This window comes from Hermetia illucens, chromosome 2 (assembly GCF_905115235.1).
Source record: "Hermetia illucens chromosome 2, iHerIll2.2.curated.20191125, whole genome shotgun sequence".
NCBI classification, from domain to species: Eukaryota; Metazoa; Arthropoda; class Insecta; order Diptera; family Stratiomyidae; genus Hermetia; species Hermetia illucens.
Genome location: NC_051850.1, coordinates 187,960,484 through 187,975,886, shown reverse-complemented (window position 1 = coordinate 187,975,886; position 15,403 = coordinate 187,960,484).

Here is a 15,403-nt window from a genome sequence, read left to right as displayed (position 1 = left end):
AGGGAGCAACCGCACCAGGCGCGCAAGTTTTACCAACAAGTCAGCAGGATGAAGCCTTATACACCCGGATGCTCATCCTGCCGAGACAAAGAGGAAAATCTGATTTCCGACAGAATGGGCATATTAGAGCGGTGGGTTGAGTACTTTGATGAGCTACTGAACAATCAGAACATCGGCGAGTCGGAGGTCCCGCCAACTGAAGACGACGGACAAATACTGCCACCACCAAGTTTAGGAGAAACAGTCCGTGCAATTCATCGGCTAAAAAATCATAAGTCGCCAGGAGCCGATGGAATTACAGCCGAATTGGTTAAATATGGAGGCGACCAGTTACACCAAGTGGTTCATCAACTTGTGCTCAAGGTATGGGACAGCGAATCAATGCCTGACGATTGGCAACGAGGCATAATCTGTCTCATACATAAAAAGGGAGATATCACACAGTGCAGCAATTATAGAGGTATCACGTTGCTGAGTACCATCTATAAGATATTCTCCACTATCTTGCTAGGCCGGATAGCCCCATATGCCCAGAACATCATTGGCCCATACCAAAGAGGCTTTACTCCAGGCAAATCAGCAATAGATCAGATTTTCTCTCTGCGCCAGGCGATGGAAAAACTGTTGGAATATGGACAACAGTTGCACCATCTGTTCATCGACTTTAAAGCCGCCTATGATAGCATAGCCAGGGTAAAACTGTACACGGCCATGAGAGAATTCATACCGAACATACCCGACGAAATTAATAAGACTGACTAGGCTGACCCTGACCAATGTGCGAGACCAGATAAAAGCAGCAGGATCACTCTCAAGACCATTCGACATCAACAACGGTCTACGACATGGGGATGCGCTATCATGCGTCCTCTTTAACCTGGCCCTCGAGAAAGTGATCCGTGATGCTGAGGGGAATGCAAGAGGTACGATCCTCTTCAAGTCCACCCAACTACTGGCCTATGCTGACGATATCGACATCATGGGAAGAACGACCCGAGACGTACAAACTGCCTTCGTCCAGATCGAGCAGGCGGCTATTGGGGCGAGATCTTGGGCTGCACATTAATGAAGGCAAGACAAAATATTTGGTGGCAACGTCAGCACCGAAGACGAATCAACCAACAACATCAAATCGCACTGGTCAAACACAAACACGAACAAGAATAAGGATAGGAGAATACAACTTTGAGACCGTTGACAATTTCTCCTATCTAGGGTCGAAAATCACAACCGATAACAACTACGATGATGAAATCCGCGCACGGTTGTTGTCAGCCAACAGAGCCTATTTCAGCTTACAAAAACTGTTCCGCTCGAAACGTCTCACCATAGGGTCAAAGCTTTTACTGTACAAGACTATGATCTTGCCAGTCCTCATGTATTCCTCGGAAACTTGGGTTCTTAGCAAGAAAAATTGCGAACTCTTGGGCGCGTTCGAGAGAAGAATCCTCCGAAGAATTTTTGGCCCCCTGCATGAGGATGGACAATTCCGTAGCCTACACAATGACGAAATCTATGAGCGATACCATGACCGTCCGGTTGTGGATAAAATCCGGCTCAATAGGTTACGGTGGGCGGGTCACTTAATCCGTATGGATGAAGTAATCCGTATGGATGAAGATGATCCCACCCGGAAAGTCTATAAGGGCAATATCTATGGTAGGAAAAGAAGACGAGGCAGACCCTGCCTAAGATGGAGCGATGGCGTGGGCCAGGACGCCAGACAGCTTTTAGGGATATCGAATTGGTGGACCTCGGCGCAAAACCGGGATGTCTGGAGTTCCTTATTAAGGCAGGCCTAGACCGGATACCGGTTGTTGCGCCGTTGATGATGATGATTATTTTGCCAAAGAAAAATTATTTTGCTTATTCTTTCGATTAATTACAAGATTACTTAAATTAAGCACGTTTGGTTTTTTTCAATTTTGATGATTAAGTTCAGAGATATCGTGCACACCGCAAGACAAGTTTTTTTAGAGGAACTTCCAAAGATCGGCTGCAGCAGCTTCCAAAATATTTTTTTTTTACAAATAAAATTTTTTAAAATACTGTTAAAACTATGCCAAATATATGCACATATTTTCACATTAATAAATGAAAAGGTCTTTTCAGAAAATGAAATCTTGAAAAATCGGTTTCGACTGACCATACTGTTAAAAACGTCTGCCGAATAAACACCCACTCGAGAGGAGCAAGAAACTATCGAAGACCTTGTCGTCAGGCAGATTTGTCGACATGTGCTGGGGATGATATACCAGGAGCACACATGGTGACAGCTTTTTTTCGGAAAGATACAACAATAGAGGCGGAAGATCTCATGGGCCTCCTAATCGTTCAGAATGAGGATTTCCATACGCGATTTTGAAGACTCTTCAGATGCAAGGCGGAGGGCAAGGGTAGACTTCTCGCCATCGGGATGGATAATCAATCCCTGAAGGCAATCAAACATCGGACTTACTATATTAACTATTTGGCAATATATCTGTGCACGTGCACAGGGAAAAGCCGGGGAAAGACCCTTCGGAGGAGACTTTGGGTGGAAAACTTACCTACCTATCTCGGAGGCCGTGGATATAGAAGGAAGTAGATCAGTCAAGGAGGTAAACCTGCTGCCCAGTGAAGAACAGAAGCCGAACGACCTAGACCTAGACCTTCTACGGATTAGAGTGGATAGCGACGTACAGGAAAGCGTGCCAGGAACCCTGGCAACCAAGAGCTTGCATCATTCTTAAATGCAATTTAAATAATATATGTATTTCAGAGTTCCTGGCCGGGGACCAAGTCTTCATGGAAGCTGGGAGAGTACTCGAGAGGCAATTGTGGCAACAGGCAACTTCCCAGGAGATGAAATTCGGGTCCTATCGAAGCTAGATGCTAAACTGGTGAAGTACTGTGAGGGCCACTCCTCCTCGGCTGTAATGTCAACGCCCATCACGAAGTCTGGAGAATCAGCGACACCAATCGAAGAGGTGAGTACCTTCTTGAATTTACTCTTGGCAATAAGTTAGAAATATGTAACACAGGAAACACTCCAACATTCGTGACCAATACTAGACAAGAGATAATAAACATAACTCTAGGAAATACTCTGATGAACGGGCTGGTCGGAAATTGGAGGGTGTCGGATAAGCCGTCTATGTCTGATCACAGAATAATCGGATTCGACATTGAGGGCAATTTCGAAATGAAAAGAATAATAAGGAATCCCAGGATAACGGATTAAGACAAGACGGATTAAGGCAACACAGCTGAATAACAACATGGCTCACCTCCAAGTGGGTAGTGACATTAAGAGCGAACGGGAGCTAGAAACAGTAATGAAAAATTCCAACAAAGTTGTCCTTGACGCATGTCCTTGTTAAAATATTCTTCACGGAGCTAATTTTTAAGGTTTTGTGTAAAACAAAACCTTATTAAAATCGATTTAATGTCTGTCTGTCTGTCTGTTTGTCACATGCATTTTTCTCCAAAATGGCTAAACCGATCCGAACGAAATTTGGTGGACAGATGGGAACTATGAAATCCCACGCATACAGTGAGTGGCATAAATTTAGGTGGAGTTTAAAGGGGGGCTCCCCATACATGCAAAGGGGGGATTAAAAAAATTTTTTTCACCGGATATAGTTGTGTAGGGTATCAATGGATGGAAGGTCTCGATTTGTAAACTGATATTAGTTTTGGCAGAAATTGCAAAGTGCGTGAGTAATGAGTCAAAATGTACGCACTTGAAGTGAGACAGGACTCATTTTTGGAAACTACCCAACCTAAAAATCCGGGAAAAATCAGGGTGGTGCGCCTAGATGAAATCTAGGCCTCAAAATATGTCCCATTCCGATATCTGCTCAAATAAACTTACTAATAGTATATTACTACTTTTTAGAAATTTACTGAAAAACCCCCCTTAAGTTCATCCTAGGACTTCGGAATTTTGTACCAGTATAGAGAACAATATTCTGTGTATATTTGCAAAATTTCGTAGAAATCTGGCAATTAACGCCAAAGTTATAGCAGTTCAAACTTAGCAATTTCGCGCGATTTTACCGCTTCCAAAGCCATGCAAATCAGATGCTGGCGTCATAATTACCCGGAATAATTGACATTCGCGTGAAATATTAAATCGCATTTATGAAGAATCTATTTATCTGCAGCACTTTTTAAGATTTTGTGTAAAACACTTATGTGAAATCTAACCTTCGAGAGATGTCCTATTCCGGTATCTGCTCAAAAAATTTACTAATATAATAGTATATTATCAACTTTTAGAAATTGACTAAAAAACTCTCCTTAAGTTCATCCTAAGTGTACTAAATTTTGCACCGACATAGAGGACAGCCTCGTGCATACACGTGCCAAGTTTGATGAAAATCCAACTATTATTGGGAAAGTTTTAGCAGTTCAAACTTATCAATTTCGTGCTAATTAACAGCATCCTAAGCCATACAAATAAGATGCCGACGTCATAATTAACGAGAATAATTGAAATTCGAGTGAAATATTAAAATTCCATTCAAGAAGAATCTAATTCTCTCTAGCCCTTTTTAAGGTTTTGTTTGTAAAACAAAACCTTATTAAAATCGGTTTACTGTCTGTCTGTCTGTCCGTCTGTCTGTGTCCGTCCGTCACACGCATTTTTCTCGGAGACGGTTATGGCGATTGACACCAAATTTGGTAAAAAGGTGGGAACTATGAACGCTCACGCATATAGTGAGTTACATCCTCTTACGACGAATTTAAGGGGGGGTCCCCATACATGCAAAAGGAGGGTGTAATTTTATTTTTCATCAAATATAGTCATGTGGGGTATCAAATTAAAGGTCTCGGTTAGTACTTTTCGAAGCCGGTATTAGTTTTGACTTTTGCTGAAAAGGTGGGGAGTGCGGGGGGTTGAAAGTGGTCATTTTTTTAACGAACCCATTCTCAGGAACTACCCAACCGAAAAATCTGGAAAAAATCAGGGGGCTGCCCTCCATATCGATACCTGTTCAAATAACGTTAATAATAGTATATTAAAATAATCTTTAGTAATTGACAGGAAAACCCACCTTAGGTTCACCCTAGAATTACAAAATTTTGCAGCAATGTAGGCTACAGTATAGATCATAATCCTGCCAAATTTGGTGAAAATCGCACTATTACTAACAAAGTTATACTAGGTGAAATCTGCGCTCCTCTGCAAATTCAAGACTATGAATGTCAATATCACTTGAAAGTGGCTATTTTCACATAATATATGCATATTTTACGTGCTACATGCTAATGGGACAAATGCATACAAATCTCTTTATAAAAGAAATACACAAAACTTTTCATACCTGAAGCGTCTAGCTTCCGGTTTCCCGACTTGTTTTTACTTATTGGTGTCTGATTTCCCAGCTATTCTGCAATAAAAACCATATTTCCCATTTTCAACAGGTTCGGCACAAACATCCTTTTTCAAATTGTTTTGGGCTATATTTTTCAATTCATTTGCTGTTAAGAAATATTTTTATGAACTTCTTTTAGAATATGCCGCTCATCATGATTGTCGAGTTCTTCCCCTTGAGCAGTCCTGCTCTTATTTGGAATATGTAAATTATTGTTTATAACCTTTTATAACGTCTAAACAGTGAAGTGGCTCCCACAATCACTTTTTTCCGAAGGTTCGGACAGTTTTATCACTTCCATGCAGCTTTATTATTAGGTGATGTATTTCAAGAGTTGTTTGTTTTAGCAACGACAGCCATTGCTTCTATATTCTTTCCATTTCGAAGAAAACTTGAATAACGCTTTTAAATTTCAACTCATGCATATTTTAATGATCATATAACATCTGGGGAGGGGGAGGCGATGTTTATGTTTCCTCATAATTTTTTGTAATAATAATATTTGGTAAGTCTGCATTTAAAAATCTTAGCGTGAAGAACAGATATTGTTGCGCGTCAGACTGAAAAAATGGCTGCCCTACCCCAACCCGCTGATAAAAAATCTCGCTAAGCGCAATGAATTGTTACGTGAGCAGAGGTACTACGTGTCAAGGCTGGGTCTCCTTTCGGACAGTCATTCTCCCCTCAACCATCACGCCTCCCCTCCCTCCTTCATCCCCTAATTTTATCGAAGCTCCTCCCCGGACTTTCACAGAGGCCAACCGCGTAAGTCCAATGTTCCCGCAGTCAATCCCCACGTAGGTGTAGAACACCTTTCATTATTTTTCTTTATTTAGTCTAGATTAAGACAGTAGACATTAATTAGCCAGTACAATATGTGAGCCCTTACTGTACAAAACTATGATCTTGCCAGTCCTCATGTATTCCTCGGAAACTTGGGTTCTTAGCAAGAAAAATTGTGAACTCTTGGTCGCGTTCGAGAGAAGAATCCTTCGAAGAATTTTTGGCCCCCTACATGAGGATGGACGATTCCGTAGCCTACACAATGACGCTGGAGCAAAGTCGAAGCCAACAAAAACATCAGCGCTAAAGGAAAAGGAAAGGGACAAACCGCGGTCAGAGGCCATTCTCATTAAGTCGACCGAAGGGAGACCTTTCGTGGAAATTCTCCGAGAAGTCCGAAACAATGCCGAACCAGAAGCCGCTGGGGTAGATGTTAAATCTATCTGGCGGACTCGAACTGGGTTGAAGTACGAAAAGAAGAGTACATTCTGCGAGACAACCCACAGCATTCTAGGCACGAAAGCAGTAGTTTCCAGCCTAGAACCTATTTCCACTGATGAAATAAGAGATCTGGATTGTCACTAATACGGAAGAGATGAAAGATAAAAAGGGTTAACCCAGATATGGGCAACTTGAAGGTGCGAGTCACGATTGTCAACTCTAGAGGACAAAAATTGGCCATTGTCACTGTCCCTGAGATTCAACTACTCCTTTGCGGGAAAATGAAGATCGGGTGGATTATTTGCAGAAAAAGACGAAGGGTTCCAACCGTAGCGTTTAAAATAAAAAATGCAAAAAGGACCAACGGTTTCGTCCAGGGCAGAGGCAACTCTTCAAACGCACTAGGCAAGAGGTGGGAAAACGCTCTTTTATATAATCGCAAAAACACGACAAGGTTGCGAATTATATTGAAGGAGCTTGGGGGAGCGTTTTTCCATCTGTTGCCACTTTCGGTCTGGTGGTGGGGAGGCAGCGTCTGAAAAGCTGCCTCTACCTTGGACGAAACCGTTAGTCCTCTTGTTTTTTGAATGCTTGGGTGTTATGCCCCAAACGAGGAGTCTGTGGGCTAAAAAACGTGAGAGTATGTTGCTCTCCATTTGGTCCGGTCCAATATCATGTGGATGTGGACTTAGGATCCTCCATATCCTAAACAATAAAAATTGTAGTTTGGAGAAAGGTACCCTTTGTCTATTAATTCTCCGAATAGGCTCGATGCCTTGGAGGACGAGATTAGAAACACGGAAGGGAGAATGCCAGTCAGAGGAGACTTCAAAGCCAGAGCCCTCGAATGGGGCATGCCTCAACCTGATTCTCGAGGTACACAGATTTTGGAGATGGCCGCCAAGACAGGACTCATTGTCCTAAATACCGGTAGGACTCCGACATTCCCACACTCTAGTTGCCAGGGCACGATCCGTGACGTAACTTTTGCTACTGAGTCCTTAGTGTCAGCGGTCCAACGATGGAAGGTAATGGAGGATTTCACGGCCAATCATCACCAGTACATTTCCTTCGAAGGGACAAACGGCTCTTCGCAATATTCTGTCTTCCGGCAAACACCTACCGGGTGGAGCATCGGATAAATCGAGGTGTCAAAATTTTTTCAAGCTCTCTCAACAGGGGCAAATCAGTGACAAGGCCCAAGTGGAGATAGAAGAACTGCAACAGAATCGCTAGATCTGTTAATAATCAGCCTTATTACCCCAGCTTGCAATGCATCGGCTCCAAAAAGGAAAACGCGTCCCGGGAAATTACCCCAGTGCCGGGAGACGGCTGAAATCACAAGCCTACGAAGGAATTACTTTAGACTACGGCGGATTGCTCAGCGCACCAGAAGCCAAGACGAGCTGACGCTTACAACCGCTGAGTATAACAGTGGGAAAAAGGAACTCCGCCACAAAATCGACACTGCTGGCAGGAGGTAATCAAAGACGTAAACAGAGAGCTATAGGACTTCGGGTATAAGCTGGTTTAGATAAAACTCGGCGCCCATCTGTCGATCTGTTCTATGGAAGCAGCGAAGATGGAAGAAGTCGTGCAGGCCCTTTTTCCTGTGCACCCTGTCCAAACTGACGGTATCGATGAAGGAGTGAGTACTGAGGAATGCCCACTCTTCACTACAAAGGAACTAGAGGAGGCGGTTCTGTTTATGAACAATGACAACGAAGGACCGGACGCATTTCCGGCGAAGTATTGACAAAGAGATAGAGAGGGGCGATCCACAACTGTTACCATTGAGGAAGGGGTCCAAGCGGTAAAGCTACCTTAGGCACACAGTCGCCACTGTCGGCAAGTGGTGCTCCTCAACGTAAGAAACGCCTTTAATTCTGCGAGGTGGTGAAACATGTTTGAGGCATTGAGAAATCGTTTCCATACTCCAGGCTACCTATTGCCGATGTTGAGGGACTATTTAAAAGACCATACCCTACTCTATAAGACCCAGGAAGGACCACGCAGAATGAAGGAAACATCGAACCGCATCTGCTCGAATATGCGGACGATGTTGCGGCACGAGTTACCGCACGCACGGTTAAGCAAGTTCAGTGCACACTGGAAATAGTGATGGATGGCTGAGCATAGTTTCTCCCTCGCTCTGGAAAAAAAATTGAAGTTGTTGTGCTAACCAAGAAGAAGGCGCCCACAGTCCTCTCTACTCTGCGAGTTGCGTCCGCCTATCGTACCGTCTCGGAAACAGGTGTAATGGTGATAGCGTGAGTTAGGTTTTGTGTCTGGGCTATTTCGGAAAAAAAAATACCTGCATGCACTTTTTTTTCTAAACGCGAGCCTGTTCCGTAAATGGTGTAGGAGAAGTTACTAGCAGGTAGGATTCACTCTGTACTTTCTCCGCTAGTGCGAATCCTCACACGGGGGTTGCACCACTATATGCACCATCCTCCGCGCGCAGTTCTATTGTGGGAAAGCGCAGTGAAGATGCTGCATTTTTTAAGGTTTTGTGTAAACACAAAACCTTATTAAAATCGGTTTACTGTCTGTCTGTCTGTCTTTTTTTTTTTTTTTTTTTGAGGAGGTGGAAATCTTTAAAAGACTCTGGCCTGGGCACGCCAGAGTGTGGGATTTTTACCCACTAAAACCACCCCCGACTCCCCCCCTACCCCGTGGAACCACCTTTAGGTATTATATTACATCACGGGGCGGAGTTAGCTTACTTTAGCTAGGTCTCCTTCCGTCTACCCGCGGGGTTCGTAACCGCGTCTTCCTCACTTCTTCTGTTTTTCGCAGTTTTTCCTGGATTACAGCGATCATGGAATTGATCGCATCCCAGTCTTCCTGACAGGCTACCATTCTTCGGACAAAATTTTCCGGTGATAGCACTTCACCTAGAGTTTCCTCCAGGTTCCTCCTTTCTTCCACGAACCTAGGACACTGGAAGAAAACGTGTGCCGGGTCCTCTGGGACCCCGCAGTTTGGACAATTAGGCGAGGTGTCCAATTTAAACCTGTACAGGTATTGACGGTATTCTCCATGGCCGGTGAGAAACTGGGTGAGATTATAATTGATCTCCCCATGCTTTCTCTCCAGCCACTCCCCGATGGAAGGGATCAACCTGTAAGTCCAACGACCCTTTTCTGACTGGTTCCATAGCTGTTGCCACCTGCTTATGGATCTCTCCCTTTCGGCTTTTTTCACCTGAGATAAGGGAGAGATGAACCTGGTGTTATAAATGTTCATCATTTCGGTTGCCAGGATGTCAATCGGCATCATTCCCGAGATGGCGAACGCTGCATCGTCTGAGACGGTCCTGAAGGCAGAACACACCCTGAGGGATGTTCTTCTGTAGACCCAACTCAGTTTATGTGTATTGCCTAAAATCTGCAGCGTGTTTCCCCAAACTGGGACTGCATACAGCATGATAGAGCTCACCACCCTGGCTATGAGCAGCCTGCAAGTATGCCGCGGGCCTCCTACGTTCGGCATCATCCTTGCCAGAGAAATACTCGTGGTGGATGCTCGTTTACAAGTATGCTCTATGTGCTGCTTAAAATTAAGTCCTCCGTCTATCATCACCCCCAAGTATTTGATGGCCGGCTTGGAAGTGATGATACGATTCCCGATTCTAATGCAGGCGTAATTTCTTTTGCGGCGCTTAGTGATGAGGACCGCTTCCGTCTTTTCCTCCGCGACTGCCAGTCCAGCACTCTCTAACCAAGCCTTAATAACACTGATTGCTTCGGTTGAGTACAACTCAGCATCCTCGAGATGCTTTGCAACCACAACCAGTGCTATATCATCGGCGTAACCCACCACCGTAGCCTCCTCCGGAACCGGAAGGTTGAGCACATCATTATACATGATGTTCCACAGTAGTGGGCCCAGTACAGAGCCCTGGGGGACACCCGCGGAGATAACGTACTCTTTGGATCCGTCATCGGTATCATACCAGAGTGTCCGCTCTTTCAAGTAGCTATCGATAATAGCGGCGAGGTAGGTGGGAACACCAATTGTCGCCAGAGATTTTCGTATAAGGTTCCAATTGGCCGAGTTAAATGCATTCCTCACATCCAGGGTCACCACCACGCAATATTTGCTGGTACAACCCCTTCCGTGAATTACATTTTCGGCCAAGCCAGTAACCATTTTGATAGCATCAATGGTTGATCTGGCTTTACGGAACCCATACTGCCTATCTGAAAGGCCCCCTTGGCTCTCGACGACTGGAAGTAATCTATTATAAATGGCCCGCTCCAACATTTTCCCCATAGTGTCTAGAAGACATATGGGTCTATAGGAGGACGGTTCACCTGGAGGTTTGCCAGCCTTAGGCAACAGTACCAGCTTCTGCCGCTTCCATGGTGCAGGAAAAATACCCTCCGACATGCACGTTTCAAACAGCTGTCTGTCTGTCTGTCTTTTTCTTTTTTTTTTTTTTTTGTTGAGGAGGTGGAAATCTTCAAAAAGACACTGGTCTGGACACACCAGCGTGTGGGATTTTTACCCACTAAAACCACCCCCGACTCCCTCCCTACCCCGCGGAACTACCATAGGGTATTACATCACGGGGCGGAGTCAGCTCACTCTAGCTTTGTCACCTTTCTTCTATACGCGGCGCACGTGACCGCGTTTTTCTCCTCTCCTCTGCTTTTTGCAGTTTATTTTGGATAGATGCGATCATGGAGTTTACCGCATCCCAATTCTCTTGATGTGCTAGCATTTTCAGCACCAGATTTTCTGGTACCAGCACCTCCCCTAGAGTCTCCTCTAGATTCCTCCTTTCTTCCACAAATCTCGGACAGTGGAAGAATACATGCTCTGGGTCCTCTGGGACTCCATTGCAATTTGGACAATCGGGTGAGGTCTCCAATTTAAAGCTGTGAAGGTATTGGAGATATCCTCCGTGCCCCGTGAGAAACTGGGTGAGATTATAATTAATCTCATCGTGTCGTCTCTCCAACCACTCCTTGATGGCAGGAATGAGCCTGTGGGTCCACCGGCCCTTTCCCGAGCGTTCCCACCGCTCTTGCCATCTATTTATGGATATCTCCCTTTCCGTCTTCCTCGTCCGCGATGAGGAAGAGGTTGGCTTTGCATTGTATATGTTCGCCATCTCATCTGCCAAGATGTCAATCGGCATCATTCCAGAGATGACGAATGCTGCATCATCTGAGACAGTCCTGAAGGCAGAGCATACCCTCAGGGCTGTCCTCCTGTAGACTGAACTCAGTTTGGTAGCGTTCCCTGACATCCACAACGCCTCCTTCCAAACTGGGGTTGCATAGAGCATGATCGAGGTCACCACCCTGGCTATAAGCAACCTAGAGGTATGCCGTGGCCCTCCAATGTTCGGCACCATCCTTGCCAGGGCCATACTTGCAGTGGATGATTTGTCGCAAACATACCGCACATGTTGCTTATAGCTAAGCTTCCTGTCTATCACCACTCCCAAGTATTTGATGGCCGGCTTGGAAGTGACGATATGATTCCCGATTCTAATACAGGCGTAATTTCTCTTCCGGCGCTTAGTGATGAGGACCGCTTCCGTTTTTTCCTCCGCAAGTGTCAGACCAGAGCTCTTTAGCCAACTTTTAACAGCACCGATTGCCTCACTTGAGTATAACTCAGCATCTTCGAGATGCTTTGCGACAACAACCAGCGCTATGTCGTCAGCGTAACCCACCACTGTGGCTTCCCCCGGAAGGGGAAGATTAAATACATCGTTGTACATGATGTTCCACAGTAGTGGGCCTAATACGGAGCCCTGCGGGGCACCCGCGGAAACAACGTACTCCTGGGGTCCGTCATCGGTGTCATACCAGAGCCTCCTTTCAGTTAAATAACTATCGACGATAGCAGCGAGATAGGCGGGAATACCAACCTTCGCTAAAGATTTCCGTATTAGATTCCAATTGGCCGAATTGAATGCATTTTTCACATCCAGGGTTACTACCATGCAATATTTGCTGGTACTACCCTTTCCGTGAATTGCATCTTCGGCCAAGCCAGTAACCAATTTGATGGCATCAATGGTTAATCTGGCTTTACGGAACCCATACTGCCGATCCGAAAGGCCGCCTTGGCTCTCAACAACCGGGAGTAATCTATTATAGATTACCCGCTCTAGCATTTTCCCCACGGTGTCCAGGAGACATATGGGTCGATATGACGATGGTTCACCTGGAGGTTTACCTGGTTTAGGCAAAAGTACCAACTTTTGCCGCTTCCATGCCACTGGAAATATCCCCTCGGACATGCACGCTTCGAACAACTCAGCGAACATGTCCGGTCTGGATTTCACGGCAAGCTTAAGGGCCTTATTCGGTACTCCGTCCAGGCCCGGCGCTTTGTTGTCTCCTATTCTACCGCAGATATCCAACAGCTCGTCTCTGGGGACTGGCGGAATTGCCGCCACATTCAGAGGTGGTTGGAATGTGTCGGTGCCCTCCTCTTGCTGGGGGAATAACCCCTGGATGATTTTTAGCAAGAGGGTGGGACATGTGATCTGCGGAGTTGAACGGCCTCTGAATCGTCCCATCACGATTCTGTAGGCATTCCCCCACGGGTTTATGTTCGCTTCTGAGCAGAGCTCCTTAAAGCACTCCCTCTTGCTTCGCTGGATGGCGAGCTTGAGGTTTTTGCGGGCTACCTTATAGGCGCGCTCTTTTTGTCCCTGTTCGACTCTACCTATCGCCCTCTGAACCACTCTTCTGGCTCGGTGGCAGGCTGATCGAAGGCCAGTCAGTTCATCATTCCACCAGTAGTTTGGTCTTCTACTGGGGAATGAACACCTTCTAGGCATGGACGCGTCACACGCTTTGGCAATGTAGTGAGCCAGATGGACGGCTCTTTCCGTAGAGGTGCCTGCTTTATCAGGCTGATCTAACCACACCTCTATGAAGGTCTCCTCATCCAAAGATTTTGCAGACCAGCCTGAAATCTTTTTCGGTTTCGGGCATGATAGCTCTTTGGCCTGTGGCTCGACACATGTCTCAAAGAAGATTGCCTGGTGATCGCTGTGGGTGTAGCGTTCACTGACGCACCAGGACATACAACGCGCCAGCGAAGGGCTGACAAAGGCCAAGTCTACAACCGAGCCTGACCCCCCTTTCTGGAAGGTGTTTACAGCACCTTCGTTGGCCAAAACTATGTCCATCTGCGCAAAAGCTTCTAATAAACTGCGCCCGCTAGCATTTGATTCCCTACTACCCCACTCTAGGGCCCAAGCATTGAAATCACCAGCAATCACCTTTGGACTACGTCCCCTCGCGTCGAGAACAAGATTATCAAGCATTTGCTCGAATTCAGCCAGTGTCAAACTTGGCGGGGCGTAGCAGCTGTATACATATACACCACTTATTTTCGCCCACACGAAGCCACTGCCTGCTTGACTTGCAGAACATTGTATGGCCTGTCGACCACAAGCCCATATCGCCGCTCCACCAGTCGAATCTTTGACCCATATGCCACCGTGACGGTGTCTATACGGTTCGCTTATGATGGCAATTTCCATCTCAGATTCGAACGTGGCCTGCTCAAGTATATCCTGAGCGACCCTGCAATGATTGAGGTTTATTTGGATAAACCTCATTTTCTCATTGTAGTGAGCGCCTTCCTAAATTCCGGACATTTACCACTTCTGGCAATATGCCGGTTATCCTGTCCCTCTTTTACTTCGCACAATAGGCATTTGGGGTCCCTATTGCACTCTCTGGCAATATGGCCTTTCTCCCCACACCTTCTGCATCGATCGGATCGATCAATGCTGCTGGTACATAATTTCGCGAAGTGCCCAAACATAAGGCATTTAAAGCACCTCTTCAGTGAAATTTGTTCCCTTAAACGGCAGACAACCCATCCAATCCGAACCTTTCCGGCAGCCAACAACATCTGTGCTGCCTCCGCTGGTACTCGTATTGTGGCCGTTTGAGTACCACCATAGGCTTTTCGCAAGCCCACAACTGACTCCTCGGTGAGTTCTTTCAACTTGAATTGCTCCTTCAGAGCAGTACAAATTTCTTCTTTCGATGTTACTTCATCGAGATCCTTACATTATATATAGATCTCATGTTTTTGGGCACGCACTGCGGCATTCTCCCCAAGTGAGTTTTTCACTTGAGTGCGAAAGTCATCAGTTTTGCCCACGCTGGATCTTTTCAGCTCGAACATGAGATCCCCTTTCTGGGTTCTTCGGATTCGGTTTACGTTTCCGCTCAGATCTTTTAGGTCGGGATCCGCTTTGACCTTTTTGACTATCTCCGCGTAGGACAGATTGCCCTTACTGGAGATAACAATTACATCTGGACGAGTTCGCACTTTTGCTTTTCGTTTCGCTTTTTTGTTGGTGACTTTAGTCCATCTATCGTTTTCGCTGGTCTTGGCCTTCGCAACGCTGTTCGAGTTTCCTACATTCGCTGTACGGTTTCCTCCTTCTGGCCTGTTGGTGTTGGTTTTCAGGATGTCCTGTCCGCCTTTTTTCTCTTAGGCGCCTGCTGATTATTTACATGATCCCCCTCTCTTTCACGTACTCGCTTATTTCGCTGGAATTCCATGGTAGTGCGGTTAGGCGTCACTTGGGTCGCTTGTGATACTGTTGGCACAGCGGGGTTCGGCGTGTCCTTATTATTCTTTTCCTCCCGTGATCTATTGTAGAGCACTCTAATAGCCCTCACCATATTCTTTATGGCTTGGTGCACGTTGTGCTTGTCCTTGATAAACTCGGACAGCTCAACTATTTTTGCCCCAAGCTGGGTGAAGGGCAATTCGTCCAGATCGGGACTCTGTTCTCTATAAGTCCCGGCAGGGTT